General features: G+C 46.2%; 1 protein-coding gene across 21 annotated transcripts in view; it reads left to right on the forward strand.

The window, feature by feature from the left end:
- The window catches only part of Dab1 (DAB adaptor protein 1), a 1,118,143-nt gene that overhangs the window by 742,904 nt on the left and 360,778 nt on the right, over positions 1-14,461 (forward strand). For 8 of the 21 annotated variants that reach the window (XM_087660514.1, XM_087660518.1, XM_087660523.1 and 5 more), the window contains exon 1: positions 2,677-2,793. The exons of 4 other annotated variants lie outside the window; for them this stretch is intronic. The gene's annotated coding sequence lies outside the window, so the exon portion shown is untranslated. 21 annotated transcript variants of the gene reach the window in all.

Genomic DNA, 14,461 nt, shown 5'->3' on the forward strand with positions numbered 1-14,461 from the left:
TCTTAACATAGGCCTTGGACAGAATGAACCCTGCCAAAGTTTGGTGTATCAAAACGAACTATTTGGGATGTGTTCTGGGAAGAGAACCAATGTCTGTTGGGTTGTGCTTCTGCCTGGTATCTCATTTAGGGCTCATAACAACCTTGTGAGTCAAGCGTTCTCCACAGCCACTGGGGAAGCACAGAGAGATGGCCTGCCAGAGGTGAAGAAGTGCAACAGATTTCCAAGTCCATATTGTAAAGGTTGTGTGAGAAACACCTCAACTACTCGTAATGGATTATGTAATATACACAGCCGCGGCTACTCTTATTATCTTGCTGCTTCTCAGATTACATGAGGAAAGCACATTTATTGATTTTTTTTCTTTATGCCATATTTAATACAAATTACATTGGTATTTTCAAAAGAACAGCGGTGAAGCCCCACACACCTTATCTTTCAGATGAGCTATTTCTTGACATTTAGCAGAGTGACAAAATATCCTTTTAAATTTTGTCCGGTTTAACCGGAAGGCCCTGAGGCCCACAGTGGGCAGCTTGTGCCCATACATCACACTTTCTTCCAGGCTCGAGATAGGAACAGCTGTGGCTTGTTGCCCCCATTGGATTTCATGGGAATTTGCCCAGTTTCCATTGTGGACTTTGTCCAACACTGACTAGAGATAGAGTTTTACATTCTTGTACATTGTATGGCTTGGCAAACTCAGTTTCCCAGTTCCCTCTGATGACTCTAGCCCCAATGTCTGGTGAAGACAGGAGGCAGGAGGCAGCTATAAGTCGGACTTCAGACATGTACTCTTAAAAGGCAGGTATATGGACGTTTCAAAGCTGTCCTTAAATCAGGGAATTTTAAATTTTGTTTTGGTAGAGTCTGTAACAAGTCAGACGTATGCAACTTGCCCAAAGTGTGGCATTCACGAGCCCATAGAAATGACCAGCACTCAACTATACTCTCCCCTATTTCCTCCAGGAGGTCTCAAATTTCTTTCTTTTCTCGGTATTGAGTTCAGACCCCAGAGACTTCTCTTTGTAAACAACGAAAGTGAAATGTTTTCTTGAACACAGCTGAGTTGTTCCCCAGCCAATTTCAACTTCCGCACAAGGTATAGGACCTGGTGCCCAACTCTACCCACTTTTGAGAACTTTTGTAAAAGTTGGAGAGAAATCCAGTGGGGATTCCCTGATCCCACCATAAGACTGACAGCCTCCCCAGAGGTAGACAGAAACCATCAAGAATGGAACCTCTCTGCCAAGTTGTGGAGAATTTCTTTCGATCATCCTCTTTTTGGTAGATCCTATCCTGCCAATGACCTCGGGATTTTTTTTCTTGTCTCTATGTAAATTGCTATCTTTTCAGAGGTGCCTGACAGCCAAGTTTTGCAGGGCCTCCATTTGTACAGAGCTGTTATTATGGGATAAGTGTAATGGATCGTGAATTTTGTGGAGGGAGGGAGGGTCTCCAGATGATTTTGTACAAACCAGCCACAGACCCACTGACTCCACAAGCAGTGCATTAGGCTAAATATTTTTAGCCCATTGACTCTAGAGGTAATAACCCTAAATGCATCATTAAATTTTCATGGGTGAATAACAGAAGCTACCAGAAAAAAAATCCGGCCACCCCAAAACAAGCTGCTGCATTAGCTTTATTACTGCCCAGCTGGGAGGCAGGTGTGTGGCCCCTCAAAAGAAGAGCAGACTTTAAACTTCTCCTAGCTCCCAGAGACAGGCAGCAGGTGATTTTCACACTCCCCCTTCCCACCAAGCATTCAAGCCTCTGGAGACGTGCGTGCCACACTGGCGTTGACAAAGCCGAATCCAATCTCAAGGTGGAAGAATTTCCGACTAATCCAATTATTTTTTGCCACTCGGTGTTTCTGAGATCTTTGTAAGGTAGGACCCCTTCTCTAATTTACAAGAGGGTCTACTGCCCTGCATTCTAAGAATGGAGTAGGGAAAACAAGTTAACTGGGGCCTGCGTGCCCTCAGGGGCAGAGGAGGCTACAGAGAGGTGCTGAAAAAGTGACAGGTGAAGGCCAACTTTGCCTGGGAAAGGTCAATAAAAGGCGGGGTGAAGCGGGCCTGGGCGGCTGGGAGAGAGCGCCCCCTTCTGCCAAGGGGCTCGGGGCAAGAAGCTCGCGCGGCCTCCGCTTGGCTCTGTGCCCTGTCTACTTGTGTGCGTAGAGGCTTGGCTAAAAGCAGGCACTGGAGAAACGCGGAGTCCGGGAGGAGGCTGCAGCGGCTGCCTAGGAACGTGGCCCGCTCGCAGCGCAATCCCCCTACCCCCTGCGACGAACGGCAGGGCGGGGACCCCAGGTTCTCGGCTCCAATCGGTCTCTACTCCCGGGATGGGGGGCGAGCGAGAGGACTGGAGAAGCGCGACCGCGAGCCGCGGCGCCCCCGCTCGCCCGCTCGTTGGCTCTTCCCCTTCGTCGGCGCCGCGGCGACTCCACTGAGCTGTCGCTCGGAACGCGTTCTGGCGGCGAACAGAGAGCCCGGGCGGGAGAGGGAGCCGGCGAGGAAGGGCTTGGGACGCTCAGTGGCAGGTGAGTGGCGGGGCTAACGCGGGGCGGGGGCCGCTGGAGGAGGCGGGTCTGAGCACCGCACGGGGGCCGGTCTCCTCCCCCTGCTCTGACGCGCGCCCGTCGCTTCCCGGGGAGGATGGACCCAGCTAGGCGCTCACCCGGGCTTCCCGGGGCTGGAGAGCGCGTCTGAGTGCGGCCGCCCGCAGGGCATGGAGAGCCTTGTCCGGGGCGGCTGCGGCAGCGGAGGAGGATGCTCCGGGGGAGCCGAGGTGAGAGGCGCGGCGGGGGGCACGCGGGAGACCCGGAGTTGAGCGAGCGCAGGTGGCTCGCGGAGACACCCGGCTTCCGCGAGCCCGGGTAGCTCGACTGGGGCCCGCGAGCCCGGGTACTGAGGATGGCATTCGGGGCGCGTCTCTCGGGAGTTTGGCGCGAGGTGCGGTGCATTAGCGAGTGCCGCAGTTTTCTATCATCTCCCACCACTTGCTTGGGAGGCTACCCTGCGTCTCCTTTCCGGCTGGTCCCCACTTCCTTCGCCCTACTTCTGAACACTCGCGATCCTCTCCTTAGGCTTGCCTACCCGAGACCCTGTCGCCAGACCCCCTGCATCCTCCTCCGACTCTAGCCACCCGAGTCTGTCTTCTCCCACTCTAGGACTTGCCGAGTTCTCCCTAAGCCTCCTCCCTGCCTTGCTAGTGGTACTCGCGGGTCGGACCTCTTACCCACTCCGCGCAACCCGAGTTCTCACTTCCCTACATCCCGGCAACGCTTTGGCTCTGCCTCGACCTCTCCATCAACCGGACTCTTCCCAATGAAACCAACCCTTTCCGGGGACACCGGCGCTGGACCAAAACCTTTCTAAGGGTCCTGCGTCTCGGTGTTCCCTGTCGCGCTCTCTCCACTATTCAGTCCTCAGGCCCTTGGTCACCAGCCACTCCCCTCGCATCCGGCCCTCTTCTCCCACAACTCCGTACCCCACTCTCTCGATCGCAAGACAAGGATTTTCATGCTGGGGAAACTTTGATTCTTCGTGGCTAGTTTCGTAAAGGAGCTCTACGATTCAGTCCAAGCCATCAAAGGAACCTGGAGTCAGGGAGTCCTGATTTAGGGGTAGTTTTGTGTTAAGGCTCCAGGAAGGTACTTGGTGAGTCTACAAAGTGTATTTCCACACCCTGCTGGTCACTGCTTCTGCATCCATCCCGTGTAGTATGCTTGTGACCCCTGGTGGGAGGGTGAGTCTTTACTGCACTTTTAAAGGCGCTTTTTCTTTCTTTCTTTCTTTCTTTCTTTCACTATTTCTTTTGAGGGTGGTGCTAGTGGATCGGGTGGGGTGGGCAGAGAAAGCTGCTTGGCAAACTGGTGCGTCTAGGCTGCCGCACGGTCTAGTAGCCGACCCTGCACGCTGCGTTTCACTCGTTGGAAACCCGCCCCAACCCCCATCTGCATCACACAAATCCTCATTGTTGGGGGTCTGCGGGGTATTTCCGCCTGGGCAAGGAGAGTGAAGGAATGGGATGGGGGTGGGGAGCCCAGGACTCTAGGCGACTGTCAGGCGCTGGAGACTTGGAGAGCGCCGCGGCGCGGGCGAGTGCTAGCTCTGATACGTGTTTCTAAGGCAGGATGCGAGGCAGCGTGGTGGTGGTGGTGGTGTGTGTGTGGATGGAAGGGGAGAAAGAAAAGAAAAGAAAAGAAAAGAAGAGAAAAGAAGAGAGAGAGAGAGAGAGAGAGAGAGAGAGAGAGAGAGAGAGAGAGAGCGCCCGGAATGGAGGAGAGATTGCGGGGGAGGCCGGAGCGCCTTTCTCTGCCCAGAGGCCTCCTGTAGGGTGCCACAATGCCTCCCTCTGCCAAACCCCGGAGGTGAGAGCATCCTTGTCACTGCTTCTTCCTTCTTCCCCGATCTCCTCGCGTGGAGCTGGCCCATTAGACACACTTTCACAGTGTTGATGGTTTTGAATAAAGGCTTTGTGGGGGTTCCACTGACACTTCCCAGCACTTAACATGTTTGCAAAGTAATCATATAAATTAAAGGTGGCTTACGTTCAGAACCTCCTAATTATCCAGTTCACGCTTGTACATTCATGTGCCAATTATGGGTCTTCGGGGAATCCATAAAATTATAAACCATCCCCACCCCCTGAATTAGCACCCATTGTTTTTTATCATCTCCACGATGAGCAATTCTGGATGGGATACTGAGTTGCACAGGGAAAAAGAGAGAAGTGCTATCCGGTGAGGTTAGACAAACGCCCCCTTCCCATCTCCTTCCCTCCCTATCCTGACAAGGCTTCATGGCTCTTCTGGAGACTGAAAGGGATCAAAGATTTTCTTGATTTCCCATTGAGCTGGGCGACCTAATCAAAGCTGTATAAAAGTCAACTTCTAAGCAATCAAATTGTCTGCTGCTGTCCTTGATTGAAACCCTAGCATTCAAATGGAGTATTGAAGAACTCTCAGAAATGGCTTTTGAAGTGCTATTGTTCTTTTCCATACACACGGGCTCTCATAGAGGTTTAGGAAGTTCAAAATGCAGCGATGTGAAAGCGATGTGACTTTGTAACTATTTGGCAAACCGCAGGATCCGCAGCTGGAGAGAAGAGGCCAAAGCAGGGAAGTGAAAACGTGTTGTTACTGTATTCCTGGGAACTGGGTGGCCCTCAAGTGGGTATGTTGTTCTACTCATGAACTGGGCCCTTGAATCTCCTAAAAGCAAATTGGAAATCTGGTTTTTAGTAGGAAAATTCTATATGTTTATTAATTGTTATGATTCTTCTTTGGTGGTGGTTTGCTGATGGTCTAAATAGGCTTATCTGAAACATTTAATCATGTTTGCTGTACTCAACAATGAAAGCTGAATAGAAATTGCTTATTGTTGATGAAGCTCAGCTCACAGGCTGTTTCACAGTATGTCCCCTTCTCAGGGAACACCATTGTGTGAGGCTGCAGGGATGAGACTCACTGGTCCCTCGGCAGAGCCACAAAGGAAGTTGGTGCTTCAGTCCCTTTTGCCCTCCGAAGTCATTTTTCTTAAGCAGGTGGGCCTTTTGCTTGGTTCACGACCATGTACCCATCTAAAAATTGCATTTGATGGATCCTGGAGGCTTGGAGGCACGCTGCAGACACATGAAGAATCTATTTGAGGCAGCACTTCATTTTGATAATTCACTCAAGTCAAACAGAGAGCAGGGAAGCAGAGTTGATGCCTTTTAGATGGCACTGTAACAGATAGTACGCATTAGAGGGTGTTGTCAGAAACTTTAAATGTTATTTAGGACTCACTAAATCCTACAGAGCTCACTAGTCACCAGTGACAAAAGATCTACACATCTGAAGCAATTAAGAATAAATCATGTGACTTCCCATGTCACATGGATGTCATCATCTGCAAAACAAGGATCTACTTGTGGGTCTTGGATCAGTTTTAAAGGAAAATCCCTTCATGAGTATTTTGGCACATAGAAAGGTAGATTTTGGTAATAACATGAGAACTGAGTAAGGAGTGGGGGCGCCTTTTGTAATTGAAAGGCCAGAATTGGATGCAGGCATTTTCTTTGTGATGTTTGCGAAGCCATTTCCTCATAGTAACAGAAACAAGTCATGTTCCTGAGTCCTAGGTAAGGAGCAAGGTCCCCTTCTTGGCACTTGGCACACATTTTACATCATCTTTCAGAATCCTGGCAACCTTATTTTTGTTTGTTAGATGGAGAGCTGGGTACAGGGAATTCTGGTCATTGAGCTGAGATCATCCAGGAGATAAGGAAATTTAAACACCCCTACCCACTCTAGTCCCAGGGTCCACCTCAACCACAAGTGCTCTGGATGGGGAAAAGAAACGAGCTGCTTTCAGGGCCTCTGTAAACTCTAATCCAGGCATGAAGAAGTGGTAAGACCTCCTGTGGGAAGCAGGCTCCAGATTTTCCCATCGCATGCAGTCAACGAAGGTGGGCGTGGCTCTGTTCCCAGCAGGTCATTGGACTGATGGTTGCACTTTAAACACCTGTGACTTTGTTGGAGCTTCTAGAAGGTTCTGGTTGGTATTGGGTCATCGCTATCTACTCTGTGGCAATATTTGTTAATGAGGTAATTAATCAGCAAGTAATTGATTAGGCAGTTAATTAGTGGGGTGTCATTGCTACTGTCCGTGAGTGCTGTGGTAAACAAACACTCATATGAAGAACTGGTATCACAGGTGGTACAGATTCTCCACCAGGGGCTGCATCACCCAGTTACAGACTTCAGCTGCCCTAGCCCTACAAACACTTCTCTGTGCCACAGTTTTGTCTATGCTAAGACAGTACCTATTTTATAACTGTTGGCAAGGGTCAGAAGAACGTGTTTAAGACAGTGCGTGGCCTGAAATATTTACTGTCAATGAACTGTTAAGATTGTCCTTCAAATGAGAAAAAAAAAAAAGCTCTGCTCTTAATAATAAGCAGATTCTCTCTCTTTTTATGCCAGGTTTGCTAACCCAAGGTGTGTTTCAAGATCCAGCCAACAGTTTGGGGTGTGTGTGTGTGTGTGTGTGTGTGTGTGTGTGTGTGTGTTTCTGGAAATGTGGCTTTAAGCATTTCCACTGTTTGAAAAGCAATCATGGAAGTGCACATCACGCTGAAACAGTTACACACTCGTTATCTTCTGTACTTACTCTGAGCTGAATAACATGGCTTTGATTGATTGAATTCTCAAGGTGGATAAGTTAGTTTGCCCAGTTCACAGATTAGGGCAGGATAGAGGAGAGTGAGGCTCAGAAAGATACATGATTTTGCAGGGGAGAGGCACTGTTGTATCTCAGAGTCCTTAGACTCTTCAGACAGTGCTCCTTCTACTAGGCCAGATTGCCTTCTGTACCAGGATAGAGAAGTGGCTTGAAAATATAAATAACACTTGGCTGGTAAGTTGCTGTCAGGCTAAGAGCAGGAACCAGCCAGACATTCTGTACTGAGAAAGGAGTGTGAGCGGGGAGTACACATTCATATCCACGAACGCTAGCACTGTGTGTTCCATCTATGAGATGCATGTCAGGATGCGAACTCGTGTAAACACAAAGCAAAACAGAGAAACCCATTACGCCAGTTAATCACCTGAGCATTCCCTGGGGTTGGAAAGCAAATGCTCAGTTCCTTTTTCCAAGACATTCTCTTTGTATTGTCCTCCCATTTGGTCCTCAGATATGGGGAGGTTTTGGTTCAGGAATCATAAAACTCCTTTGGCTTCTATTTCATGAAATATGCAGCATATTCTATTGGAAAGAAAATTGCCAGCTTGCTTTTATTATTATTATTATTATTTTATTTTATTTGAACCTGACATATATAACCAATCTACAGTGCCAGTGGGGGATTCTCATAAAGCGCAAGGAAAACAGAAATAAAATTCTGCAGAATAGAAGAGCTCACAGCTAAAATGACAAAAGAGGGGTGTGTGTGTGTGTGTGTGTGTGTGTGTGTGTGTGTGTGTGTAGAATAGTGGGCTGCTTAGGTTAGGGATAAAGACAAGGGCTGGGTCCCTTATAGACATTTATGGTTGGAGTACAGTTAACCCAAGTCTAGCAGTGCTGACCATCTGCAGGGGACTCAGTGCACTCCTTTCATCTCTTCTGGGATTCATCCCTGTTTCTCATTCCCTCTGTGGTCAGTCTGCTGCTCTCCTACCTGGATGCTACTCTGTTGGTTTACCATCCATCAATTTAGTCCTTTCTCCTCCCCTGTCTTCTTGCCTCCCCTGGTTTCACTACTTGTCTTTGTCTCAGGAAGTCTTTATGTCTCCTTGTTTTTAATCTTGTTAGTGTTACCACTGAAAACAAAGACTGACACGTTACTGATCTGCATTGGAGTACTGTGGTTTAAGTGTTTTCCCAAGCTCCATGTATTGAAACTTGGCTGCCACAGCGAGATGTTCAGAGGTTGGGAACTTAAATACATATGTAGGTAGTGTCTGTGGGAAGTAATTAGAATCTAAGTCATTCTGGTAAAGGCCTTTTAGACTCAATCCTGGTGTCTTTAAAGAGGAAGAGACACCAAAAGAGGCAAATACTTACACCTGTGCCATGACGTAAGCCACTTTGGCAGTGTCCAGATGCTGTCTTAAGACTTTGCACTTTCAGAACCATGAACCAAAACAAACCTCTTCATATTGAAACTTACCCAGTCTATAATAGTAGTATTAGCAACAGCAACAATACATGAATGAGTATATTGGGCTTCTGGGCAATGAAGGGAGAGAATTCTGGTCTTCTCCATTGACTCCTGCTAACCAAACACCAGCTAGGGTTGGCTCTGTGCCAGTTACTGAGAACAGTACCAGGATGTGGAGGTGCATGCAGCCTGCCATCAGAGAGCTCAGCCTCATACACGCATGACCAATACATACAGTATGAGATGTGGTACAGACAATATCAGTTTAGCCCTTGAAGCTTTGGGGTAGTCTTCTGGAGAATTTCGAGCGTAGAGAAGCTGGTGTTTCCGCTGGGCCTTGCAGTCTGACTAGGAACTTCTCTGGGCTTCAGTGGAGTCCAGACTGAATGAGCTGCATGGTAAAATGAAATACACAGGTGGTTGCAATTACAAAGTGGACTATGTTTTTGAAAATGTTTTTCATGGAACGTTCTCCTAGCTGGGTTCCAGGGACCATTAATGATCACCAAGATCATGTCGAATACATCAAGGAAGAGTGCCCAGAGTGCAAACAAGTCTGTGCTTGGTTAGGAAGGCAGAGTCCCCACTCAGGAAGTGATGTCATTCCCTAATCCATGAGAGACTCAGAGGTTTTAGCAGTGAAGAAAATCACGTAACTCACTGAGAATTTCTTTAGCTTGTTTTTCACTTGTTGGGCAGCTCTAAGGCTGCAGCAAGTCACCTGAGATACAACCTACTTAAAAAGAAGGGAGGCTTACTTTGGATCATGCTATCACATTTCAGTCCTTTACTCTGCAAGCTGTTGGGTAGGGCACAGTGGTGGAGACTGGGGGATGGAACCGCTGTTCACATCATGGTGGATGGGAAGCTGAGAGAAAGAGGAAAATGGAGGGACTCCCAATATCCTCTTCAACAGTGTCCCCAGAGACCTAACCTCTTTCTGTGAGATTCCATCTCCTGGTTCTTCCTCCTCCTACCATCATCACAAGCTGCCTGTCCAGACTCTCACATGGGGGCCTCTGAGGATGATTTCATCCAGACTCTAACATGCAATCCTTTGGTGTCAAGAGGTACCTTCCAGACATTTATGAGGTAGACAGGGAGAAAGATTTAAAAATTTTAAAATATTAATATTTTAACAAGATTTTCAACTTGAAAGTAACAGGTGTGGTTTAAAATATAGGTGTGTGTGTGTGTGTGTGTGTGTGTGTGTGTGTGTTATTTTCTAATCTCTGTACCAAAATACCTAGACAAAAGCAACTTAAGGGAGGAAGGATTAATGTTGGCCTACAGTTCCAAGGAGATACAGTCAATGGTGATGCAGAAAGCATAGCCACTGACAGGAAAAGCATGAACCAGGAATAGGAGATTCGCTGGCCACATCTGCACTCAGTGAGACAGAGAGAGAGTTAACAAGAATGGAGGCCAGGTTACAGAGTCCTCTGTTACCTCCTCCCTCCAGAAGGCTAAATGTCACAACCTTCCCAACTAGTGGTACCTACTGACAACCAAGTGTTCATACTTTTAAGCTTGTGGGAGACATTTCTCATTCAATCCACACTGTAGGGGAGGCTGAGAACTATGAGAAGTGTATATAACAGTTTATTTTCTTAAACCTTGAGTGGTTACCACTCAACCAATAAAACAAAGCCATACAAACACAAGGGAAGCCCCCTCATCACTCTCTCTGATCTTAGCACTCCCTCCCTCCCTCCTGTTAGATGCCATGACCAGCCTATTGGCTTGGCACTATTCCAAATGATCTTTTAACATACTCTCCAGAAAAACAAACCTAAATTATTCCAGTGAAGTCCTATTCAGTGTTTAGATAGTTCTTAGGTCTTGAAGAGAAAAGTGGCTTGTCCAGTAACTCTCCGGGAGTACTTTACATTCGTTAATTGTTTAGCATCGAGCACTGTTTCTGCTTTTAACTCCAGCATTTAGAACGTGGTTGGTTGCACAGTAAGTTTCTGCTGAATTGAGTGGATGTGTGAAGTTTCATGCGGCTCACTAAGTTGACAGTAAAAAAAAAAGCGTAATCTGCCTGCTCCCAACCCAACACATGGTCAGCAATACTAAACTTTGCCATACATCTTTATTTTGTGATATGAGGTTGGGAGTGAAAGATAAGTCAGTCATCTGTTAAAAAATATTACTGACATCTTGTGGGATCAAGAATAGGAGCTGTCCAAGAATAGGGGCCATCTACTTCCATTCAGAGAAAATTACCAAGCCTTTCAGTTGAAAAGTTGTAAATCACCATGCTAATTAATTACTCATCATCCTGACACTAAGTACATGGAAGGTTTATGAGGTTCTATCCTTGAAGTCTTCAAGAAATAACTTTCAGTAGCAGAGGATTGTGGTTACTACTGCCATGACAACAGGGGTATCTGTCTTGACATGTAGAGGGACATTCTCTTGCATAAGATCTTATGATTTATAGCATACTAAATTTTTCCGGTTATCCTAGCCTATATTCATGTTACTGTTTACCTATTAGCATGTAGCACAAAAAAAAAAAGCAAAATACTGGTGCAGAAGGCATGGTGGAAGAATGAAGCCCCTTTATAGGTTCTCTGGGCTCGCTTTTGGTACTTTTAAGTCATGGCTGTCTTCGAGGTAACAGATTAGTTTCTTCCTTGGGCCTGGAAATTAATTGTGGAACTAGTCTACCCTTAGGGATGCCTGTCTTTGCTCTTGGTGGTAAAGAATTTTTTGATAGAAGGTTGATAGCTAGATTCCAGCAGATTGCAAATCAAGAACAGACTCTGATATGAATGAGGGTGCTGTAAGAGAGAATGCACAGGGTCTAGGGAGAGAGGATGCTGCACAGCTATCTCCCTGGTCGATTGGTGGGTGGCCCCACTCTATTTGCTTTTTACTAGAGCTGATGGGATGCACAGCTCTTATTCTTGATCCTATAAGATGCCAGTAACGTGGAGAAATGACTTCCAACTCACCACTGTTGTCTTTCTCTCCGAAACCCCATATCACAAAGGAAAGAAGTACAATAGAAGTTTAGGATTGCTGACGATTTGTTACAGAATCGTCTAGTTGGGTTGTTGTGGGAAGGGGAGCAGATTATGCTTTCTAACCTCTGTCAGCCTAATTACCACTTCTTTACTGCTGTGCACTGTTATAATGACACATAGTGGTGCTTGTCTTGAACTGTGGGTCACCTGATTCTCAGCAGCTTCGTATGCCTGTTCACAGAAATCTAAACACAAACCATCACCATTCAAATGTCCTCAAGTTTAAACAGGAAATTCATTCGCGCAATCCAATTGTGGAAAACGTTCAAGATGGGCAAACCATATGCTGAATGCAGGTTCCAGTGTGCACTGTTGGAGTGCAGTCCCAGCGAATGCAGAAAGGTTACTGTCATTTACTCCTCTGGGAGGCTAAATAGATTTATAGATCACAGAGAAGTTGGGTTATTGCCAATCTCAGGCTTTCTAACTTCTTAATTTTAATGTAGCTGAATTTATCAATCTTTCACCATTGGCACTTTTTATGTCTTGTTTGAGAAAGACTTTTTCAAACACTGATGCCGCAAAGATATTCTCCTTCATTGTCTTCTAAAAGCTTTATTATTTTACTTAACCTGTGTTATTCTGAGTGTATGGTAGGAGGCAGGAATTTAATCTATTTTTTGTTTAACATGAAAATTCACTTTTGACATTTAGAAACAGCTTCTAGACACCCTTTGCCATTTTTTTTCAAACCAACTTTTACTATTGTAGCTTTATGGTAAGCCTTCACATGAGGCAAGCCAGATTCCTCATGTTCTCCTCTTCAGAAGGGTCTCAGCTTTTCCCTCCCACGTATATTTTATAATAATGTTTCATATTTCAGAAGAATACTGTTGAGATTTGATTTACATTAACATTAAATTTATGGACCAAGCGTGACAACATTGTGATACTGAATCTTTCGATCTATTAAAAAAAGGTAGCTCCTTTATTTAGGTATTTGATGTCTTTCAGAATGGCTAATAGATTTATCCAGAAGGGATGTACTTTCTTACTAGAGTTCTTCTGTGATTTCCATTTTTTCATTGCTATTGTAAATACTGTCTTTAAAAATTGCATTTTGTTGATATGTATTAGCTTTTTTTTATCACACAATACTTTATCTGAATCCGGAGAGGGTAGCCATCACCGTTAGTGCGGGTTTTACCAGGTGGTTTAGATGTTTGCTTTTGACCCCCACACCAGCCTTAAGATTAGGGCTGTGGCTCATTGCCCTTCTTTGCAGCCCTGCAGCCCTGGGGATACCTGTGGTCTGATGGCAGTTCTGAGTGGTGGCAGGCTAAAGGGATGGCGAACTGCCATTGCAGCTGGTCATTTTGCTTAAGGCAGGAGGTTTGGAGAAATGCCCATGGCTTCCCATAGATGGTGAAGAGGGAAGATGCCATTTCCTTCTGGTTAGATGTTGGATTTGTCATCAATCTGTCACCGTGGCAAAAACGTTTGAATGAAATCAGTGTAAAGGAGAAAAAGGTCTTTTATAGGGTTATAGTTTCAGAGCTTCGGGATTATGGTCACAGCACTGCAGGAAGCACACAGAGAAAAATAAAATGGCTTACCTTCTAGAAGCCAGAAATCAGTAAACAGGAGTGAGGACTGGAGACAGGAGCTGAACACGACATAGAGCCTTCCAAGGCAAATTTCTTGTATTACTTCACATGCTGCTACGGTGGAACACCCAACAAAAAGCATTCGCAAGAAGGGAAGGGTTTGTGTGGATCACGCTTTGAGGGTGCATTCAATGATGGTGGGGAAGCCATGCTATTGGAATGTGAGACCTCTCATCACATTGTTTCTGTGGCTAGGAAGCTGGGAGAGGTAAATTCTGGTGGTCCATTGCCTCTACCTATCCCGTTTTATTCAGTCTAGACCCCAGCCCAAGACATTGTGCTGACTTCTTTCTGCGTGAGCTAGCTTCCTTCCTCAGTTAAACCTCTCTAGAAGTGCCTTCGTGACACACCCAGAGCCTCATCTTCTAAGTGATTCTCCATGTAACCAACTTGACAATGAAGGGTAATCTTTACACTGCCAGCCTGACTCCCTTCCTTCAGCTAACACTCACTTCCAAACAGCCTGCTCAAGTACGAATTCTCCAGTATTCATTTCCTCGGGCAACACCCTCATGATCTACTCATCTCTCAGTCAGTGCTCTAGCACATTGCTGCACTGACGATCAGCCCTTCAATAGGGAGCATTTGGGGGACACTTTATATTTAATCCATGCAGATGCCCAGGCTGGCATGAATGCCCAGATCTGGGGCTGGAGAACCAGGCTCTGGTTGTTATTGTGGTGCATTTCAGGCAGGTGGTGGTGACTTCCTGCTTCCTGCTTCCTTGGAGGATAAGATCTGACAGTTCTAGCTTCTCACATGACTGAATTCAGTCAGTCCCACTTTTAAACGAAGAACTTCAGGTCTCGAGACTTGGAAACATGTTTCGTCATCAGTGTGAACTGGAGCAGAGATCTGGGTCTCCTTGCACCCAGACCACGGCTTTTGCCATCTCTGCCTTTTGATTTAAGATCTTCAAATAGTCTGATGATCGCAATAGAGGGTAATGCTGTTGGGAGCTATGATTATTGGAGGAAATTGTTGCATCTCATCTGTGAGGAAGGGCCTAATGGCTATGTCACTTTTCTCACTGTTTACCCCTTTCTAATAACTTTTACTTTAGATCAGGCATTCATTTTTTTTTTAAAAAAACTACATCTTTAAGATATCTGTATTCATAAAATTTCAACCCATTTCTTTCTCTTTGCCTCCTCCCCTCCCCACCCC

This window comes from Rattus norvegicus, chromosome 5 (assembly GCF_021556685.1).
Source record: "Rattus norvegicus strain SHRSP/BbbUtx chromosome 5, alternate assembly SHRSP_T2T, whole genome shotgun sequence".
Lineage (NCBI taxonomy): Eukaryota > Metazoa > Chordata > Mammalia > Rodentia > Muridae > Rattus > Rattus norvegicus.